The sequence below is a fragment of the Nannobrachium achirus genome (assembly GCF_963921795.1).
Source record: "Nannobrachium achirus genome assembly, chromosome: 21".
Taxonomy (NCBI): Eukaryota; Metazoa; Chordata; class Actinopteri; order Myctophiformes; family Myctophidae; genus Nannobrachium; species Nannobrachium achirus.
Window position 1 is genome coordinate 7,641,115 of NC_137828.1, and position 14,495 is coordinate 7,655,609.

The window sequence follows — 14,495 nt, forward strand, 5'->3', positions numbered from 1 at the left end:
TAAATGAGTTAAAATGTGAAAGAAATGTACATTACTTCTATTTAAATTACTTCTATGTATCATGTATGGTTTCATATGCTTCTCCTGTTCAGTACGAGAACAAGAAAAACATGCCGTACAAAACAAAGGTTTGAGAAGACCTAATATGGGCGTTGGAAAGGGAGAAAGAGGAGTTTGTAAGAAACAAGCACCCTGACATTTGCAGTCTGTGGGTGGGAATCTGGGAACAGCAGCAAGCTACACACCCTGTCGTCTGTCTAGGAATAAACATGCTGTTTTCTGGGGGGAAATGCTATGTCTCCTCTGGTTAGTCTCCTTGTGTCTCCTCTGGTTAGTCTCCTTGTGTCTCCTCTGGTTAGTCTCCTTGTGTCTCCTCTGGTTAGTCTCCGTGTGTCTCCTCTGGTTAGTCTCCTCTGGTTAGTCTCCTTGTGTCCTGCTAGGAATGTGTGACCTCTGTGGTGGAGTTGACTTCAAAACATTGCACATTTAGTAATAAAAAACATTTTGTTCAGTAACAGTGTTAAATAGCTCTATATTGTGAGTAATCATTGCTATAGAGTGTTTGTTCAGTAACAGTGTTAAATAGCTCTATATTGTGACAGTAATCATTGCTATAGAGTGTTTGTTCAGTAACAGTGTTAAATAGCTCTATATTGTGAGTAATCATTGCTATAGAGTGTTTGTTCAGTAACAGTGTTAAATAGCTCTATATTGTGACAGTAATCATTGCTATAGAGTGTTTGTTCAGTAACAGTGTTACATAGCTCTATATTATGACAGTAATCATTGCTATAGAGTGTTTGTTCAGTAACAGTGTTAAACAGCTCTATATTGTGACAGTAATCATTGCTATAGAGTGTTTGTTCAGTAACAGTGTTAAACAGCTCTATATTGTGACAGTAATCATTGCTATAGAGTGTTTGTTCATTAACAGTGTTAAACAGCTCTATATTGTGACAGTTATCATTGCTATAGAGTGTTTGTTCAGTAACAGTGTTAAATAGCTCTATATTGTGACAGTAATCATTGCTATAGAGTGTTTGTTCAGTAACAGTGTTAAATATCTCTATATTGTGACAGTAATCATTGCTATAGAGTGTTTGTTCAGTAACAGTGTTAAATAGCTCTATATTGTGACAGTAATCATTGCTATAGACTGTTTGTTCAGTAACAGTGTTAAATAGCTCTATATTGTGACAGTAATCATTGCTATAGAGTGTTTGTTCAGTAACAGTGTTAAATAGCTCTATATTGTGACAGTAATCATTGCTATAGAGTAGTTCAGTAACAGTGTTAAATAGCTCTATATTGTGACAGTAATCATTGCTATAGAGTGTTTGTTCAGTAACAGTGTTAAATAGCTCTATATTGTGACAGTAATCATTGCTATAGAGTGTTTGTTCAGTAACAGGAGTCTCCCTGTCTCTCCATCTCTTTAATAAACAGAAGACATGTTTTCAGGTGGGTTGACAATCTTCAGCCAGCTTCAAATGTTATATTGTTCCAGTTCCTATTTTGTCTGCTCATTTCTCTCTTGTAGATCTGCCATTTCAGAGGCAATGACACGGCAGTGTAACTTAAACATAAATGGGGCATCATTCCCGACCCTGTCAACGTCTCTTTGATTCTCACCAAGGACACATCCATTCAAAACGCCTCTTTTCTCTAAGGGTAAAAAAAACCTTCATCTGGTCTACAGTCGCCCCGCCTGCCTTCCCCTCCCTCTGTCTCTACACTTCCCTTTCATCATTCCTCACCTCTGCATTGATTTACTGTCTCTCTTTCTCTCTCTCTCTTTCTCTCTCTCTCTCTCTCTCCCTCTCTCTCTCTCTCTCTCTCTCTCTCCCTCTCTCCCTCTCTCTCTCTCTCTCTCTCTCTCTCTCTCTCTCTCTCTCTCTCTCTCTCTCTCCCTCTCCCTCTCTCTCTCAGAATAACTCATTTATTCACACCTCAGTCGACTGCCTGCTGCTGGGAACCATGTGGACTCTACAGTGGAATAGGAACAGCAGAGCCCTCTAGTGGCGCAGCGCAGTACTTCACTACAACTCAAGTACGGTTTTTTGATGCATGTTCCAACTTAAGATATATATATATATATATATATATATATATATATATATATATATATATATATATATATAGGGCTCTATTTCCATACAAGCTTCACCACATATTCCTAAACTTCTTTGCCATTTTTTACAATTTAAAAAAGTAAAATAAGTTTATGGATAAGGGGTAAGGCATGGATGAAAATAGGGTTCATAAAGTCCATTGAGTCCTTTAAAAAAGAGGAGGGTGACAGAGACCGATTAAGGGAAACACACACCGGCGGCGTCAGACGCGCACAGGCGCGGCTCTGCCGCCTCGCCTGCCGCACCACTACGACGCTGTTCTGTTTTACCAGTGTTGCAGCGCGGTGAAAATGTTCTCCCCACCGGGGGAAATGTTGGTGTTACCGCAGCAACCAAATGCATGTCGTTTAGGGCGTTGTTGACATTAAAAATAATTAAAATTAGCACCACTACTTTATAGCAACATCGTTTTTTAGAAGACATTTGCAGTCTCAGGTCTTAATATAATGCATGGGTTTAACACCGTGTTGGGAGAGTGCAGTGGTCTGTGTGTGAGGTAGAGAAAGCAGTGGTGTGTGAGGTAGAGAAAGCAGTGGTGTGTGAGGTAGAGAGGTTTAGAGTGAAAGTCATTGAGTTAAAGTGGTTCACAGCTCTGCTCTACAGATGACAGAGGACTGTTTTGTGTTTGTGAGGCCTTCCTCCTAATCTGAGGAACGCTGCTGCTGAGGCTCTGAAATAAGAACTGAATCGGTGCTTCCGGAGACGCGACCCGTTAAAGTGGAATGCTGCACTGCTCTTAAGGCCAGTGTGTGTGTGTGTGTGTGTGTGTGTGCGTGCGTGCGTGCGTGCGTGCGTGCGTGCGTGCGTGCGTGCGTGCGTGCGTGCGTGCGTGCGTGCAAAAGAGGAGCGTTTTGGACGACCAAACCCCCTTCATCTCTACCTCTGCAGATCCCTCATCGCTGCCAGTTCATCATCTCATGGTGGAAGTTATTAATAATGTCTTACATCTGTTAGCGTCTGCAAGGTCTGCCACACCAGAGGCAGCAGCAGCTCACACAAGGTCTGCTACACCAGAGGCAGCAGCAGCTCACACAAGGACAAGGTCTGCTACACCAGAGGCAGCAGCAGCTCACACAAGGACAAGGTCTGCTACACCAGAGGCAGCAGCAGCTCACACAAGGTCTGCCACACCAGAGGCAGCAGCAGCTCACACAAGGACAGAAGAGGTGGAAAGTAACTAAGTACATTTACTCAAGTACTGTACTTATTGAGGTGATTTTGAGGTGTTTTTTGAGCGGAGCCAGCCACTCCAAAACGTGACTTTGCGTGTGTGTCCATGTGAGGAACATACAGTGTAAGTCATTGATGCACTGCCATTGTTGGCTTATCAAGAATGGAGAAAATTGCAGTATTTTCTAATGTGAAAGAAAATTACACCGCTCACTTCACACGGTGTGATTTTTGTTTTCTTAAGAGTAGGCTACTTCCAATCTTCAATACTGTTGTTTCTACTCCATTACATCTCAAGAGGCAAATATTGTACTTTTACTCCACTATATTTGAAAAACTTTAGTTACTAGTTATGGATTTGGATTATTATTACAAAACCACTTGAGACCTATAAACTTTGAACACAAAAAGATCAAAAGTAGCAGATCTACAAGCTCCAAACGAAGCATGAAGTGCTGCGTTTTGAGCTCTTCAGTTTCCATCCGACAGAGAGGAAACATCACTGCCACGGACCGGGATCTCAACGGACAACAGAAAGCTGAACATCACACACAGGTACTTTGGCACAGGAGAAAGCTGAGTCTCTCAGTGCTTATTGTGTTGTAGCCTCGCTTCCCTGCCGTACCAAAGCAATCAGAGAACAACCCTGCAACCGTTACACTGATTTAAAGCTCTCCTGAGTCACTGTTAGAACAAACCTGGGAACATTCTCACTCTGCTGCTCTGCAACAGAATGCCCAGACACCATCCATTGAAGGATGTTTAACATAACACTGAATTCCTTCAAGAAGATTGAAGATTGGCCTGAAAAAAAAAAAAAACATTGGGAGACCACAAGGGGAGGTAAATGTAATTCTCCATCCCTGTTGTGCTTGTAGTGCTTTTATTTGTTGGAGCCATTATTCTCCTGCCTATACACATACACTGTGTCCTTTTATTTGTTGGAGCCATTATTCTCCTGCTTATACACATACACTGTGTCCTAGGATGAGCCAACAGAGGAAGGGGATCAACGTCTCGTGATTCCCTTGATTGCCCCTGCAAAAACCCACATGTGTGTCTCAGATAATAATATGATTATTGGTAGAATTGCGGAAAGTTCCGAATATTTGGCGGCACTGTTTTAATATTTCACTCTCATCAAACACCTGCATTACAAATACTTCACCATATGTCCCGCAATGACGAAATAAACCTATAAAATGTGTACGTTCCGTAATGCAATCCCAGTGGTGAAAGTGAGGGAATGGCCAAGCCTGAAATACCCGTAGCTATGTGTGTCTCAATCTTTTATGCTACAGTATGTTGATTAATTGAATACATACAAGTAAGACTCCCTAATCGGGAGTTAAGCGACCGTCAGGTCGCATACACAAGCTTTAAGGCAATGGTAGCCAATCAGGAGGGAATATGGGAAATGGGACAAATCCATGTTGAGAGATACTGTGTACCGCTTTGTGTGAGTTTAGGGCAAAATCTGTAGGAGCAGTGTCCAAAAATGTGTTTTGCAAGAATCGGCCTCATGGTGGCGCTAGAAGAGGAACATGTGAGAAATGAGGGGTGGCATGGATCAAGGCAACGGTGGCGGAGATATGAGTAGGGGAAAAGTGTGACGTGACGGACAGACAGACAGACTGACTGACTGACGGACAGACTGACAGCCGGTAGAGGTTTTGATAGTAACTGCGACCTGACGGTAACAACAACGGCAATGGGAAGAAGTCACTTAATATCTTACTGTCCGTTTACATGACTAATAAAGTACTCAATCAATAACAACATATACATTAGAGATACATACTGCTTGCTGTAGAGAGTCTTATACAGGACAACTTCATCATGAACAACAGAAGTCCTTAATGTATGTATACTTAGTGGAAGCTTTCATGTTGATGAATAAACCATGCCATGGTTTTACACTCTTCAGCTGCAGCATAATTCATCATCTGAGGATAGAAGAGCGAGAAGTGGGCACAGGAAACCTGTGTCCCGTTCAATCTGTAGGAAGTGGAGCGCTGATGAATGAGGAATTAGCATGGCTGGGAGGGACGTCCAGTGGTGGGAGAAGAACTCAAATATTTTTACGTAAGTGAAAGTGTCAATTTGGCCAAAGAGGCAGAAGGTAGTTATCACTTCTCCCATAGACAGGTAGAGGTAGTTATCACTTCTCCCATAGACAGGTAGAGGTAGTTATCACTTCTCCATAGACAGGTAGAGGTAGTTATCACTTCTCCATAGACAGGTAGAGGTAGTTATCACTTCTCCATAGACAGGTAGAGGTAGTTATCACTTCTCCCATAGACAGGTAGAGGTAGTTATCACTTCTCCATAGACAGGTAGAGGTAGTTATCACTTCTCCCATAGACAGGCAGAGGTAGTTATCACTTCTCCCATAGACAGGCGAGAAGTCCCCCCCCCCCCCCCCCCCTTAAGTTGCCCCCACCTTTTCCCCCCTACTCTGTGCATATAGTGTTTTATATTTGCGATGATATTTGAATGTTTTTTGTTGCTATTTTATGTTGTTGAATTGAATACCAAGGACCTAGCTCAGACGTAAACAAGAACGTAAAGTGCTTTTTTAGGGTGTTCCTTTTAGTCAGGGTGTTTGACTGTACTTGTGCTGTACTACATTGTTTTGGTTTTGACTATACTTGTACTGTTCCCCATTTTTGTCTAATAAAATATTCAATCAATCAATTAAAATACAGGCTTACGGCAATATTCTGTTACAAGTAAAAGCCAGGTGTAAAAAAATTAGCTTGAGTAAAAGTGCAAAAGCATACAATCTCTGGTAATTTAATCAATATTGCCCAAGTGTCACGTTGTGAGCTTGAAGAAGTCTGGTAATCTACATTTTAGTTAAGTTTTTATTAAGTACGTTTTTGAATAATTGTTGTGCATTAAAAAGTACAATATTTGCCTCTGAGATGTAGTGGAGTATGATGTAAAAGCATTACATTGTAAACACTCAAGTAAAGTAAAGAATCCACTTAAGTACAGAACTTGAGTAGATGTACTTAGTGACTGTCCACCACTGGGGAGGTCATAGGGACATGCACAACAGACTCACACCATAATACATAATACATCAAATACACATTTGATGTATTATGTAGGGTTTACCTCTGGATTAAGAGCGTCTGCCAGACGTCTAATAAACAGTCCATCGTGAGGATGAATTAAACCGTCAGTGTTCTGCATGGCAGCGTCGCCACGACAACCACGCAAACACAGGCTGAAATGGCAGCAAATACAGAACAAGACTGTTTGTCAGTGAGCCAGATCATTACCCTATAGGCCTCGCTGTGAGCCAGATCATTACCCTATAGGCCTCGCTGTGAGCCTGTGTTATCCAGGAAAGCTCTAAGTACACGCACACGCACACACACACACACACACACACACACACACACACACACACACACACACACACACACACACACACACACACACACACACACACACACGCACACACACTTACAGTTATGTACTAAAAATGATGTACTAACCCGTGGGTGTCTTTTGAATTTTCCCGTGTGCGGATCCGAGCGACACAGAATCCGATCTTTCAAAGGTAGGTGAAAAAGCTATTTTTTTCATGGCAATGCATGAGTTAACTCGTTTAATTATTACAAGACAACTCTTTTGTTTTTTTATTTTCTTTTTTAACCCTTAGATGCATGAGTGGGGTCAAAAATGACCCCAGGGGTTGTTATTCTTCAATATCTTTAAAAGTAAAAGTGTTAATATTTTCATATTCCAGGTATTCCTCATAAAACATGTTTGTGACATGAGGCCATTAGCATTTTTATTCATTCTTTCATTAATTTTGAGAAATTGCAGTTTTTGTATCACTACCCCACTCTTCCATGAGTGGGGTCAAAAATGACCCCAATTAAAATCAATGCGTTTTTGCAATAAACTACTTTGCTCTCACACATAACTCTGCCATACTTTTGCCTAGCAACGTGATTTCACCTTTAAAACGCTCACACGACTTGAGCCTTTTTTCCACCAATAGGGACGAGCTGTAATTGTTGAAGCCCCGCCCCCTCTGTCCACTAAACGCACGCAACAGCTGTCACACTTTGCTGTCACACTTTGCTCTCACACGTAACTGTGGCATACTTTTGCGTAGGAATGTGATTTCAACTTTAAAGCGCTCACACGACTTGGCACTTTTTCTGCCCCCCCCCTGTCTTCCTATTGGCTGGGCTTTAAACAGCCATAACTCCAGTTCGCAGCATGGTACCGTCTCAAATCTTGGTGTCTGGACTTAGACCACCATAGGGATGAGCTGCAATTGTTGAAGCCCCGTCCTCTTTTACAAGTCTGTTGTTTCCGCCTGCCCTGATGGTCGCTTCTTGCCCTTAGGGTGTCTTACTGGTAAGTGGTAATAGTAGTAGTAATAGTAGTAGTAATAGTAGTTATAGTAGTAATAGTAATATTAGTAATAGTAGTAATAGTAGCAATAGTAATATTAGTAATATTAGTAATAGTAGTAGTAATAGTAGGAATAATAGATATGTGAACGGTCACAGCTTGTATGTATGTATGTATGTATGTATGTATGTATATGTATGTATGTATGTATGTATGTATGTATGTATGTATGTATCTCTGTCACACCTGAGACTGTGGTTCTATGGGTTTGTTGCTCTGACATCATGCTCTGATGTCACTGTGATGTCAGGGGAACCACTCTATCTGACATCACGCTCTGTTTTATGCCCATACATGGAGTTCCCTGTCATTAACATTAAGCCCATATCTAACAGGTCTTCATATGGGAATACCCATATATGGAGACCACATTGGCCACATACCACACTAACAGAATCCATATATGGCCAAGACAGATGGCCAAGACAGCCCATATCTGTGGCTGGTTGGCATAAAAAGGATTCTGTTATTGTGACATCACAGTGAAACCAGAACGTGATGTCAGAGCAGCAAACACATTTTGTTATAGTGGTTCCCCTGACATCATAGTGACATCAGAGCATGATGTCAGAGCGACAAACCCATAGATCCACAGTGTCAGGCGTGACAGAGATACATACATATGTAGTGATACGCGGAAGCGGGGATTGAACCCGGGACTCCCACTCGCCAGTCCAACGCACAACCAGTCGTGCTAATAGGGCTGAGCCCGATTAGCAGGGCTGTTGTCACTGGTTCATGGCTGGGTGCTACATTCACCCCCCTGGTCTTTTGGAGTGCGCCCTCGCGCTTCACACATCATGCCGCGGACCGCCGCACACGACGTGGCACTGTTCCCTCACGCGAGGACATCACGCTCCTCATCCTGCCGACAACGCCAGATGTAGTGATACGCGGAAGCGGGGATTGAACCCGGGACTCCCACTCGCCAGTCCAACGCACAACCAGTCGTGCTAATAGGGCTGAGCCCGATTAGCAGGGCTGTTGTAGCTGGTTCATGACTGGGTGCTACACATACATACATACATACATACATACAGACAAGCTGTGACCGTTCACTTACTAAACTTGCGACCTACGGTCGCAACTATTATTACTACTAATACTACTATTACTATATTATTACTACTACTATTACTACTATTACCAGTAAGACGCCCTTAGGGGCGAGAAGCGACCGTCAGGGCGGGCAGAAACAACAGACTTGTAAGAGGGGCGGGGATTCAACAATTACAGCTTCTCCATATCGGCCGTCTAAGTCCAGACACCAAGTTTCGAGACGGTACCATGCTGCAAACTGAAGTTATGGATGTTTAAAGCCCAGCCAATAGGAGGAAAGAGGGGGCGGGGCTTCAACAATTGCAGCTCATCTCTATGGTGGTCTAAGTCCAGACACCAAGTTTCGAGATGGTACCATGCTGCAAACTGGAGTTATGGTTATTTAAAGCCCAGCCAATAGGAAGACAGGGGGGCAGGGCTTCAACAATTACAGCTCTTCCCTATTGGCCAGAAAAAGTTGTGTGAGCGTTTTAAAGTTGAAATCACGTTGCTACGCAAAAGTATGCCATAGTTAGGTGTGAGAGCAAAGTGTGACAGCAAAGTGTGACAGCTGCTGCACAGGTTTAGTGGACAGAGGGGGCGGGGCTTCAACAATTACAGCTCGTCCCTATTGGCGGAGAAAAGGTCCAAGTTGTGTGAGCGTTTTAAAGTTCAAATCACGTTGCTAGGCAAAAGTATGGCAGAGTTATGTGTGAGAGCAAAGTAGTTTATTGCAAAAACGCATTGATTTTAATTGGGGTCATTTTTGACCCCACTCATGGAAGAGTGTAGGTATTGGTCGGTCATGCATCCAAGGGTTAAGCCATTAAACAACAGCTTCTCGTCTCTTGTAGCGTTCTATAAAGGAGTCATATGAATGACTATCACATAGTCTACTATATGACACATCAACAGGCTCCAAAGGCTATGTTTATGCTTATCTTACAATATTGTGTTGCCCAGCTAACAATAACCAAACTCCATTATGCACACAAAGCACAAGCACATAAGCAGCGTGTTTGCTGACAGGGTGGAATAGGGCTGTACACACACACACAGTAATGTCACTTTAAAGCACTGGAATAGGGCTATAATACAGCACACAGTAATGTAACATTAAAGCAGTATTGTGCTGTTGTTTCATGAGTCATTCAACAGTCTGTCATCATAAGGCATGAAAGAGAATCCGTCCACATTATTAGGCAGAATAATTGCAGGTCCATGGAGAATTATTCATAAGAGGAAAACAAATAATATGAGAGCAGCGAGGGTGAGAGGGAAACTGAGAGAATTAAACAAAAAAAACAGAGCTATAGAATGTGTGCACAGCATAGGGCTGGGTTTGTCTGCAACCTCACCATAGGTACAATACACTCCAGACCCTCCAGAAAAATGTGGGCAATCCTTGATTGTGCAGACTAAAATCATCGATTATGTTGACAAAAATATGGGACATGCAAAATGTGCAAAAGGTTGATATATATATATATATATATATATATATATATATATATATATATATATAGCATATAATTATGCTTCCTTTTTGAAAACATGTGACCCCTGCATAATCTGCGCCATTTGGCTGATTATGCGGGAAATTCTGCAATCGCATGATCACATTTTTCTGAAGGGTCTACAATACAGAGGCCACAATACGATGCACACCGCAATAGACTGTAAGTAGAAATCATTCAGGGATGAATGATCATCTATGTTGGTTGGCAGAGTGGAAGGACAACAGCAATACTTAACAGTTGTAAAATGTAAATGCAAGGCAGTGTTTATGAGGAGGGCTTTGGCTACCTAGGATGAACAGACGTGTTCCGTCAAAACTGCATCCTCACATAATTCATGTCATATCCATACAGCAGCCTCTGTATCCATTCACATAATTCATGTCATATCATATCCATATAGCAGCCCTTGTATCATACACATATTGTCAGGAGTATGTATCAATATATTGCCATATTGATTAATCGAACCCACCCCTAGCACAACATGCGTGCAGTGGTGTAAAAGTTGGTGTATTTTTACTTTACTGGATTATTTACAAATTACAGTACTTGTTCTTCTACTCCACTACATCTCAGAGGCAAATATTATATTTTTTACTCCACTACAATTATTTGAAAACTTTAGTTACTAGTTACTTCATTTGTAGTTACTTTGTAGGAGTTAACTCCCCATCATTTAGCTGCTGGGGACCGCCTGGAACTCCCTTGAGGACCACTGGTGGTCCCCGGACCACTGGTTGAAAACCACTGCTCTAGAGGCCACTGCTCTAGAGGACCAATAGGATCTCACCACAGGGACCACAACTCTTTGACAGGAACAACTAAAAGGTCTCTCCTTCCAGATGGTTCAACTCCCACCAGAGAGAACAACTAAAATATCTCTCCTTCCAGCATGTTAAACTCCCACCAGAGAGAACAACTAAAAGGTCTCTCCTTCCAGCATGTTAAATTCCCACCAGAGAAATCTTCTAATTAATGAAGATCTCTGTGTTCTTGGCCGCCAGCACTTTTAGCTTTTTTCCGTTTTTTTGTTCAGGCTGTTGTGAAATAGGAGAGCTTCAAGTGTGTGTGTGTGTGTGTGTGTGTGTGTGTGTGTGTGTGTGTGTGTGTGTGTGTGTGTGTGTGTGTGTGTGTGTGTGTGTGTAGTGTGTGCGTGCGCGCGCGCGCGTGCGTGCGTGCGTGCGTGCGTGCGTGCGTGCGTGCGTGCGTGCGTGCGTGCGTGTGTGTGTGTGTGTGTGTGTGTTACTATCCATGTGGGAACAAAACATATCCAAAGGATAGTAAATACTAGTCAAACTTGACCTTGACATTGTTCAGGTCCCCTTGAGGAAAGAACCATCTTTTTAATGGTTGAGACAGATTTATTTTCAGAGACAGAAGGTTTAGGAAAAGTCTCAGAGGAAGGAGGAGTAGGTATTTTTAACGTTGTTGTTTTTCTTTCTTTTTTTCAGGTTCATGGCTTTTGAGGTTAGGGTTGGGGGGAGGGGGGGGTCTGCTGACTACATCCCAGACTACATCTCCATATCATCACATGGAGATTCCAGATAGTCACAGTCACACAATCTGAGAACAAGCAGTCAAGCCCAGTCCAAAACCAAGAGTGTTTAATCAACTGCTTTAAACGTGTCGTCTCTTTTTTACAAGAGGCTCATTCCTCTGCATAAGAGCCTCCGTAGTTAAACTAGACAGTGATCAATAAGCTCATTAGTGGCTGTGAGTTGTGGTTCTTGGAGTTATGAGGAGTTATACGTCCTACACAGGGACCATTACACCTCTGAGAACACAGTTTAACATTTAACTAGGTGTTAAACATTTAACAAGGTGTTCAAAGAAATGTCAACTTCTTGATTTTACCGTTTGAAGATCTTCAGGTTTTCTTAGTTTTTTTCAATTTTCACCCGGTGTCAATTGTGTAATGTAATCCTGGGCGCTACACTCCCTCTGCCAACCTGGGGAGACAACGGACTGACCTCATGCTTCCTTCTGTGCATGACAGGGTGGAGTTTCCCCGGCTGGACAAGGCAGTATAGAGACCAGGATTACCGCATGTGTTTTTGTGAGGGTACCTATCCTAGGGGACACAGCGAGAACATGCAAACTACACACAGAAAGGCCCTTTCTGCCCACCTTATGGAGCTACATCATGGTAAGAACAGTGTCCTTATAGAGTTACATCATGGTAAGAACAGTGTCCTTATAGAGTTACATCATGGTAAGAACAGTGTTCTTATAGAGTTACATCATGGTAAGAACAGTGTTCTTATAGAGTTACATCGTGGTAAGAACAGTGTTCTTATGGAGTTACATCATGGTAAGAACAGTGTTCTTATGGAGTTACATCGTGGTAAGAACAGTGTTCTTATATAGTTACATCGTGGTAAGAACAGTGTTCTTATGGAGTTACTAGGGATGTTAATCGACGCATTATTGGCGAATCGACGCGTCGCGGCCGAAAATCGACACGTCGAACGACTTTTTTCACTTTTTTTTTCCGCTAAGCAGCAGCTGAGAGGAGAGCACAACGGCGCATTACTAACACAACGTATGCAGCTGCACACCCATCAGAACTTGCATCAAAGCCCTAATAATAAGTATAATAAATAATTGCTCTTCCTTGCGTTAGCAGAGTCTAGACTAGAAGCGGAGTGATAACGTCCATGGAACGTAGTGGGGGCGCTCAGGCTGGCGCACCCCAGGCTAGTGTATCAAATGTGGAGCAGTCTCTGCCTCGCTTGTGGAGCAGTGTCTGACTCGCTCTCTCCCCGACCGAGTCAACGGGTGTGTCGCATTAACGTGTATTTTGCGATCATCGCACATGACGGCGACGCTGCCATTAACAAGCGAGCTTTCGTGTCAAGCATGCATGCAGAGGCAGGAGGTAAACAAAAGCATCCAGTCCATAGAGTCGCACTGCTAAGACGCGCGCATCAGCCCGGTCCCACAGTGTTTCTCAACCAGTAGTCCGCGGACCTGACTAGCGCCGCATGCATGCGAATGCACAACACATGCAGGCGTGCACTCGTCTCCGACACAGACAGACACACACACACTCACACACACAGTCACAGTCACACACACACACACACACACACACACACAGTCCTCTCACATGGAAAACATTAACGCTTATAACGTTTTTGAACGATTAAAACCCTTTTTGGGGGAAAAACTTTTGAAAAATAAAAATATATATATATTTTTCGATTTTTCGACTCGTACTTTTTGAGTCGCGGTGAGCGTGAGTCGATCGACGCGTCGATTTCCGATTTTTTTTCACATCCCTAGGAGTTACATCATGGTAAGAACAGTGTTCTTATAGAGTTACATCATGGCAAGAACAGTGTTCTTATGGAGTTACATCGTGGTAAGAACAGTGTTCTTATAGAGTTACATCGTGGTAAGAACAGTGTTCTTATGGAGTTACATCATGGTAAGAACAGTGTTCTTATGGAGTTACATCATGGTAAGAACAGTATTCTTATTGAGTTACATCATGGTAAGAACAGTATTCTTATTGAGTTACATCATGGTAAGACAACCACACAACCAGACCTCTACCAGTGGTCTTGCCCTTTAAAGAGGACCATTCTGACAGCTCAACACCTCGCCAGCCCTTCTGCTTCTCCTCTGGACATCCAAGCTGTCCAAACCCTCCAACAATCAGTCCCTGGGCACAGGTCCCTGGCTGGACCACGCACGCACGCACGCACGCACGCACGCACGCACGCACTGTTTCTATATTCACACCCCCAACATTATATGTATTTGGCCCGTGGACCCCCATCTCAACATAGTTTGTTCCAGGGACCCCCGGTTATTTATTTTTTGATCAATACTAGTGCATGTATATCTGCTTTTGTTTATAGCCAAAGTATATAATAATGGTTAGTGGTTAAAATATACTGTAGCTGCCAACCGGGTGAAGACATCACAGATAGAGGCTTGAAAATGTTTCAATGATCCCAGACACAATGTTTCTGAACATAATGCTAGTTTGACCACTTCAAATGTTCTAATCTTAATATAATAATCAAAAGTCTCCCATCTAGCCATCGCCATGTTCTCTGTGCCACTATGTACCCATTCTACATAGCCATTTTTCTCTGCTCAACATGCTTCCACAGTAGACATGCTGACTCCTATAGAATCCAAATGACTGAACTCAGTCGTGTGTGACTGTCTGAGAACTTAA